The sequence below is a fragment of the Orycteropus afer genome, unplaced genomic scaffold, assembly GCF_000298275.1.
Source record: "Orycteropus afer afer isolate SDZICR_OR568_19922 unplaced genomic scaffold, OryAfe1.0 scaffold00641, whole genome shotgun sequence".
Lineage (NCBI taxonomy): Eukaryota > Metazoa > Chordata > Mammalia > Tubulidentata > Orycteropodidae > Orycteropus > Orycteropus afer.
In genome coordinates, this window is record NW_006922228.1 from 336,574 (window position 1) to 345,378 (window position 8,805).

At 40.0% G+C, this 8,805-nt stretch overlaps 1 pseudogene; it reads right to left on the minus strand.

Moving 5' to 3' along the window:
* Window positions 1–356: 356 nt before the first annotated feature.
* Window positions 357–3,828, minus strand: LOC103210708 (annotated as a pseudogene).
* Between the last annotated feature and the right edge of the window lie 4,977 nt (window positions 3,829–8,805).

The window sequence follows — 8,805 nt, forward strand, 5'->3', positions numbered from 1 at the left end:
TTGTGGTTCCTCCTTGCCTGATCTCTCATTTTCAGCCAAAATCACTCCTCTACCTCTATTTCCTCCCCTCTCCTAAATGATCCACCAAAGCAATTTTGTCCAATCTTTAAATTACTGCTTGTGGCATTTTTATAAGAGAGATCTGGTGGTATAGAGGATGAGGCATTTGGCTGCTAACCAGAAAGTCAGCAGTTCAAACCCACTAGCTACTCCATGAGAGGAAATTGAAGTAATCTAGTTCCATAAAGATTTACAGCCTTGGAAACCCAGTGTAGGTTGCTATGAGTCAGAATTTCCTTCTTCTTCTTCTTCTTCTTCTTTTTTTTTTTAAATAAGCCTTAAGATTATTGTCCCTGCTACAAGTCTAAAGAAACAATGCTAGAACTAAAGACCCCCTTGTGGGGAAGATAATTGAAGGGCAACAGGAAATAGTTAGCTTTTCTGAAGCATTTCCTAAGAGTATAGATCTTATAAATCAGATCCTTTATGCAGATGATGTTGTATTTACCAAAAAATGTGCAATTGAAGTGTTATCTGTCACAGTAATTTGGTACTCATCAATTATGCTATAATCATGCTTATAGATCAGTCCATGCACTGATTTCAGATTTGGGTACCCCCATGCAATATATCCACCACTTGCCTGTCAGTGTGTCAACTTGCATGTTGCTGTGAGGCTATGCCACTAGTATTTCAAATACCAGCAGGGTCACCCATGGTGGACAGTTTTCAGCAGACCTTCCAGATTAAGACAGACTCAGAAGAAGGAAGGGGCCATCCATTGCTCAAAGAATTGGCCAGTGAAAGCCTTATGAATAATAGCAGGGAAACAATGTTTCATATATTACTGGAAAAATTTATGAATAAACCTGAAACACTGTGTGATATAATGCCAGAAGATGAGCCCTTCAGGTCAGAAGGCATCCAAAATATGACTGGGGAAGAACTGCATCCTCAAACTAGAGTCAACCTTAATGACATGGATGGGTAAAGCTTTTGGGACCTCTGTTTGCACATGGAGCATGACTCAAAATAGGAAGAAACAGGTGCAAATATCCATTAATAATTGGAATGTGGAATGTACAAAATAAGAATGTAGGAAAATTGGAAGTTTGTCAAAAATGAAATGTAATGCATAAAGATCAATATCCTAGACATTAGTGAGCTGAAATGGATTGGTTTTGGCCATTTTCAATCAGACAACCATATGATCTACTATGCCAGGTATTGAAGAGGAATGGCAGCATTCATGGTCACAAAGAATGTTTCAAGATCTATCCTGAAGTATACAGATACTTTACTTTCAGTAATAGGATAATATCCATATGCCTACAAGACCAGTTAATACTACTATTATAGAAATTTATGCACCAACTACTAAAACCAAAGATGAGGAAATTGAAGACTTTTACCAACTTCTGCAGTCTGAAATTGACCAAACTTTCAATCAAGATATATTGATGATTACTGCTGATTGGAATGAGAAAGTTGGAAATAAAGAAAAGTCATTGGTAGCTGGAAAATATGTCCTTGGTGATAGAAATGATACAGGAGATTGTATAATGGAATTTTGAAAGACCAGTGTCCTATTCATTGCAAATACCTTTTTTTTTTTTTTTTTTTGACAAAATACATGGCATCTATACATGTGGACCTTGCCAAGTGGAATTTACAGGAATCAGAACATCTGTGGAAAACAGGGGTGATAAACTCACTGCCGTTGAGTCAATTCTGACTCATAGCAACCCCTCCTTGGGTTTTCAAGGAGGTATCACTACGGAAGTAGATAGCCCAAACTTCCTTCTGAGGAGTGGCTGGTGGGTTTGAACCTCCAGCCTTCTGGTTAGCAGTCAAAGGCCATAGGCACTATGCTACTAGGGCTCCTAAAGAAGTGAAGGAGAAGCTTAATATCTGCAGCCAAAACAAGGCCAGGAGCTGACCAAGGAACTGACCATTAATTTTTCATATGCAAGTTCAAGTTGAAGCTGAAGACATATATTGTGCATTGGCAGGGAACTTCCAGAAATACACTCTGGATTCAGAAGAGGACCTGGAATGAGGGATATCATTGCTGGTGTCAGATGTATATTGGTTGAAATCAAAGAATAATAGAAATATGTTTATTTGTATTTTGTTGACCTTGTAAAAGCATTTGACTGTGTGGATCTCAACAAATTATAGGCAACATTGAGAAGAACGGGAATTCCAGAACAGTTAATTATGCTCACAAGGAACGTGTAATAGACCAGGAGGCTGTCATTCAAACAGAACAAGGGTATATTGCATGGTTTAAAACCAGGAAGGGTGTATGTCAGAATTGTATCCTTTCACCACACTTACTCAATCAAATGCTACACAAATAATCCGAGAATGTGGACTATATGAAGAAGAACATGGCATCAGGATTGGAGGAAGACTCATTAATAACCTGCGATATCCAGATGACACAACCTTACTTGCTGAAAATTAAGATGACTTGAAGTCCTTACTGATGAAGATTAAAGAATACAGTCTGCAGTATGGATTACACTTCAACATAAAGAAAATGAAAATTCTCACAACTGGACCAATAAGCAGCATCACAATAAGTGGAGAAAAGATTGTAGTTGTCAAAGATTTCATATTACTTGGATCCACAATGGAAGTAGATCAAAAAATCAGATGTCGTATTGCACTGGGGTTATCTGTGGCAAAAGACCTCTTTAAAAGGTTGAAGAGCAAAGTACCACTTTGCGCCTAACCAAATCCGTAGTATTTTCAATCACTTCATATGCATGTAAAAGCTGGACAATGAATAAAGAAGACAGAAGAAGAGTTAATGACTTTGAATTGTGGTGTTGGTGAAGAATATTGAAAGTACCATGGACTGCCAGAAGAAGTAACAAATCTGTCCTGGAAGAAGTGCAGCCAGAATGCTCCTTGGAAGTAAGAATGATCAGACTTTGTATCACCTAATGTGGTCATGTAGGAGCTCTGGTAATGTAGTGCCTGAGGCACTTGACAGCTAACCAGAAGAATGGCAGTTCAAACCCACCAGCCACTCCTCAGAAGGAAGGTTGGGCAATCTACTTCTGTAGTGATACTGCCTTGGAAATCCAAGGAGGGATTGCTATGAGTTGGATCTGACTCGAAGGCACATAACAACAACAAAAATGCGGTCATGTTGTCAGAAGGGACCATTCCCTGAAGAAGGATATTATGCTTTTTAAAGTAGATGGTCAGTGAAAAAAGAAGACCCTTATAAGATAGAATGACACAGTGGGTACAATGATTGCTCAGGTATAGCAAGGATTGTGAGGATGATGGATGACTGGTTCATTCTGTTGTACACATGGGGTTGCTAGGAGTCCCAGCTGACTTGACACCTGACAACCACAGCATCCAATATATGGTTCCACAGTCTTCACAATGTTAACCACAGTACTGCTGAACTTAATAAAAATGGCATTGAAGATTTGCTAAAGATGAAGAAGCTGTAACATCTTTCAGATCTTTGGGCTCACATCATTGATACTCTGATCTGATGACAAATGCCAGTTTGTATTCTGCAGGTACATAGATAATGCCAACTTTTCTTGCTATCCAAGCCATTTGAATCTCAGTTCTGTACATCTGCCTGTATTCCTTGTGATGGTGCTTAGCTTTTTCAAAGATAAACTTCCTTTTTGTCTTTTGAAGCATCTATTGGGCAAACTTCTTTCTCAAGTCCTTAATCTTCAGTTCTGTGAAATACCTTCACTTTTTCTTAAGGGTTTCTGGCACAGCAGAAGCCTTCTTTTTCTTTCATTTGACACCCTCTCCAGTCCCAGACGGGAGCTCTGATAGCATAGTGCCTAAGGCACTTGACTGCTAATCAGAAGGCTTGCTTGTTAAACCCACCAGCCACTCCTTGGAAGGAAGGTTGGGCAATCTACTTCCGTAGTGATATTGTCTCGGAAACCCAAGGAGGGGTCACTATGAGTCAGGTCTAACTCGATGGCACATAACGACAACAACCAGTCCCAGCCAGTTGACACATGTATATTATTATTATTTATCTTATTAAAGATGATTATAAGGAGGAAGAATATGTTGAGAATCAACTACAACTAACATTGCCTTCTCTGTGCAAGATACTGCGCTAAATATTTTGTGAGTATTGTTTCTTTTAATCTTCTATGTGATTCCATAGATTAGGTTCAGTTATGACACCATTTTGAAGCTAAGCTTTAAATAGGCTAAGCATTTCCTCACAAATGATTAGTATACGGTGGAGCCAGAAATGGGTTTGTCTGACACTAAGGCTCATGCTTTGAACCACTAAGCTATGGTATGAAGCATACATATCCATTGCTTAATGCCTTTGGGCAACTCCTCTTACAAACTATTTTAAACACAATGGAAAACTTACTAAAGTCACAGAACTTAACTTCAATGGGAAAATTGAATATGATTCTAATTTACTTAATGCAAGTAAGTCTACTTGGGTCATTGAGATATTTAGTTGAAGCAATGTTTATTATGCCATTTCTGTGAACCTAGCACTACACTGATCATTTGACTGAGATGGAGATAATAAAATATTGCTGCCTTATACCAGACACACAAATATTCTTTGGAAGAAACATCCACTTTTTTCTCTTGGAATCCATCTTAGTTTGAGAAAAGCAGACTCACAGCTGGCATTGCTTAAGGAAGGCAACAAAAATTGACTTGCAGTTGTCCATAACCCCAAACATATTGCCCTTCCAACCATTGATGAGTAATATTTTCACATGGATTGTTGCTGTTGTTGTTCTTTCTTTACTTCTGATGGCACAGTGCTTAAAGCATTGTGCTGTTAACCAAACGAAGTCAACAGTTCTAAACCAGCAGCTGCTCAATGGGAAAAAGATGAGGCAGTCTGCCTCTGTAAATATTTATAGCCTTGGAGACCCTATGGGGCAGTTCTACTCTCCCCTATAAGGTCTCTATGTTAGAATTGACTTGTTGGTGGTGGGTTTTTTTGTTTTTCTTTTTGTATTATAGTGATAAAAACAATTTGTAGCCATTTTACATAATCTTACAAAAATCTTCTCCCAAGATTTAAAGCCCTAAACCCTGACAACCTTTCCCAGAACATCTTAGCCCAGATCACGATCACAAAATATTCAATTAATATAAGCACTCCATATTCCTTAACACAGAGCCTTAGGCCAAACCAGTGAAGCTCATATATGTGTGTGTTTGTGTGATAGTTGGAGCTGTGTGTGAACTTGGCTGAACTACAATTCCATGTGGTTTAAACAGTTGTGATGTGGTTATTCCAATGATGGGATCAGATGAATATGTTTGAGCAGCCAATCCATTGAAAGAGAGTTTCGCTAGGGGTGTGGCCTGCTTCCAGTGTATTTATGGACATCCTTGGAAAAGAGACACTCTTCTGTGGATTGGGATTCTGTTGTCCTGCATACAACTGTCCATGAACGAACAATCTACAATTTGGCCTGGAGATTTTGGATTCATCATTCGTCGGAATCAATAGCCAGTATAATGCCGGTCAACCTTGAGATCCTCAGCCCCTGCAGTTGCGAGAGTCGGGAGAAGCCTCCAGCTTGACATTTGATCCAAGAACTTTAGAGTTGCCAGCTTCTATAAGTGTATGAGCCATTTTCCTAAGATAAATTTCTCTTTTTCCTTCTGTAAAAGCTTTACTGGTTTTCTTTCTCTAGAGAACTCAGTCTAACACATTTGGTACTGAGAGTGGTTCTGGAGAGACAAAATCATATGATGGGCTTTCTAAATTTGTTCTCCAATTTGACTAATTGTAAAGACACTATTGATCATGCCTCTGTTAATAAAGAGAGCCCTGCTAATCTGTGGCATGAGGTGGCAACATTAATATGCAAAATAGCACCACCAATAGATCAAGTACTTGTGAGAAGTGAGGCTCTGGCTGATCGCATATTTGATACTTTTCCGAAATTTTGTCAGCATGAGGAATATAAGGAAGCTGGTTGGTTGGTCCTACTTACACTAGATAAAGTGGTGAAAGAGCGAGATGAGCTCAGGGCTGCTGAGTTACGGCTTGTTGTTGTTGTTGTTGTTTGCCGTTGAGTCGGCCCCGACTCATAGCGACCCCTCCTTGGGTTTCCGAGGCAGTATCACTACGGAAGTAGGATTGCCCAACCTTCCTTCCGAGGAGTGGCTGGTGGGTTTGAACCACCAGCCTTCTGGTGAGCAGTCAAGTGCCTTAGGCACTATGCTACCAGAGCTCCTCAGCTTAGGCACCACATAAATGACCTCAGTGTTTCCAGTTGTGCTCTGAAAGAAAGCCTTATTTCTTCTAGTAACAGAGCTGATATAACTGAAAACCAAACCCAGAGTCTTATTTTTTCAAACTTTTTTTAATTAATAATTTTTTTTTTATTGATTACATGTTGAGATGATATTATTTTGGATATATTAAACCCCCCAAACCAAGCCCACTGCATCAAGTTGAATCCCAGAGTCTTATTGTAAGGGTGGCTGAATTACAAAGCCAATTAAATTGCCAACCCAGAATGGTGTCTGAAGTTAAAGTGAGGGCATTGATTGCGAAAAAATGGGACCCTGAAACTTGGAATGGGGACATATGGGCAGATAGTCAGGATGATAAGGATATGGAGCCTGTAAATTCTGTTGAATCCCTCCTATATGAAGGGATTACTGTAAAACCATTATCCCCTCCATCTCAGTTTGATCGGATTAGCCCAACTGTTCTTGCTGGGTCATTGCTTGAGGCAGAGACCATGGAAGACATTCCTGAATGTTCTCAGGAACTGCCACAACCACCCATTGTTGTTTCTAGACCTATAACTAAAGTTAAGTCCAAGCAAGCCCCAAAAGGTGAAATAGAAAGTGTGACCGAGGAGGTGGTACCCTAAACCCGAAAAGACCTACTTGATTTTGCTAATGTGTACAGACAGAAACCTGGAGAATATGTATGGGAATGGCTACTCAGGGTGTGAGATAATTGTATAAGGAATGTAACATTGGATCAGTCTGAGTTTATTGATTTAGGCCCATTAAGTACAGATTCTTCATTCAAAGTTTCAGCTCAAGAGGTTAGGAAAGGGTCTAATAGTTTATTTGGTTGGCTTACTGAAGTATGGATTATGTGGTGACCTACCTTAAGTCAAGTTGAAGTACGAGACCTGCCTTAGTATAATGTAGGAGAAGGTGTCCAGAGGCTTAGGGAAATTGGACTGTTATAATGGGTTTATCAGATTAGACTCCTAAAAGCCAGAAATGGAGAGTCCAGAAGACACACCTTTCACCAGTATGGTGAGGCATAAATTTGTGAAGACTGCTGTGATTGCTATTTTATGTAAACCAGATTTGACAGTGGTAACTGCCCTAACTGAACTCAGACACTTCACTACGATGGGGCTGATTGGACCCTGTGGTAGAAGAGGCCAAGTGGCAGCAGTTAATCGACAAAGTCAAGGTGGGTGTGGTTACCATAATGGGCAGCAAAGTCAGAACAGTAATCACAATAATCTGACTCATGTGGAATTATGGCATTGGCTACTTGTCCATGGTGTTCCTAGCAGTGAAACACATGGCAAACCTACTAAATATTTACTTGATCTGTATAGATAGAAGAATTCTAGGTCTTATGAACAGCAGCCTAGATTGACTCACCAGAATACAGAGTCATGGCCTCTCAATCAATTCCCAGACTTGAGACAGTTTACAGACCCAAAACCCCTTGAATGAAGGGAAGGCCAGGTCCCTTTGAGGAAGAACCCCACGACATTGCCAAAAATCTATGAAGACAATCTTTCTCCCAGCCTTCCCCAAAATGATCTGAGGCCTTTTACGAGAGTGACTGTTCATTGGGGAAAAAGAAATAATCAGACTTTTCAGAGATTACTGGACAATGGCTCTGAAATGACACTAATTCCAGGAGACCCAAAGAGCCATTGTGGCCCACCAGTCAGAGTGGGGGCAAATGGAGGTCAAGTTATTGATGGAGTCTTAGCTAAGGTGTGTCCCACAGTGGATCCAGTGGGTCCCCAAACCCATCCTATAGTGATCTCCCCGTTCCAGAATGCACAATTCTAATAGATATACTGAGCAATTGGCAGAATTGCCACATTGGGTCCCTGACATGTGAAGTAAGGGCTATTATGGTTGGAAAAGACAAGTGGAGGCCATTAGAACTGCTTCTACATACAAAAAAAATAGTAAATAAAAGGCAGTACCACATCCTTAGAGGGGTTGCAGAGATTACTGCCACCATCAAGGACTTGAAGGATGCAGGGGTGATTCCCACAACATCCCCATTTAATTCACTTATTTGGCCTGTGCAAAAAAGAGATGGATCTTGTAGAATGACAGTAGATTATCATAAACTTAATCAGGTGGTGACTCCAATTGGAGCTTCTTTTCCTGATGTGGTTTCATTGCTTGAGGAAATTAGTACATCTCCTGGAACTTGGTATACAGCTATTGATCTGGCCAATGATTTTTTCTCAATACCAATCTCAAAAGACCATCAGAAGAAGTTTTCCTTCAGCTGGCAAGACCAACAGTATACTTTCACAGTGCTTCCTCAGAGGTATATCAGCTTCTCAGCACTATGTCATAATTTAGTCCGTAGGCATCTTGATCGCCTTTCCCTTCCACAAGACATCACACTGGTCCATTATATTGATGACATTATGCTGATTGGACCGAGTAAAGAAGAAGTTTTTTTTTTTTTTTTTAATGGCAGCTTGCTAGCTTTTAAGATCCCAGTTGCTACTCGCCAAAGTAGGAGGTGGAACAATGTTTTGTATAGTATGTTATGCCAATTGAGCT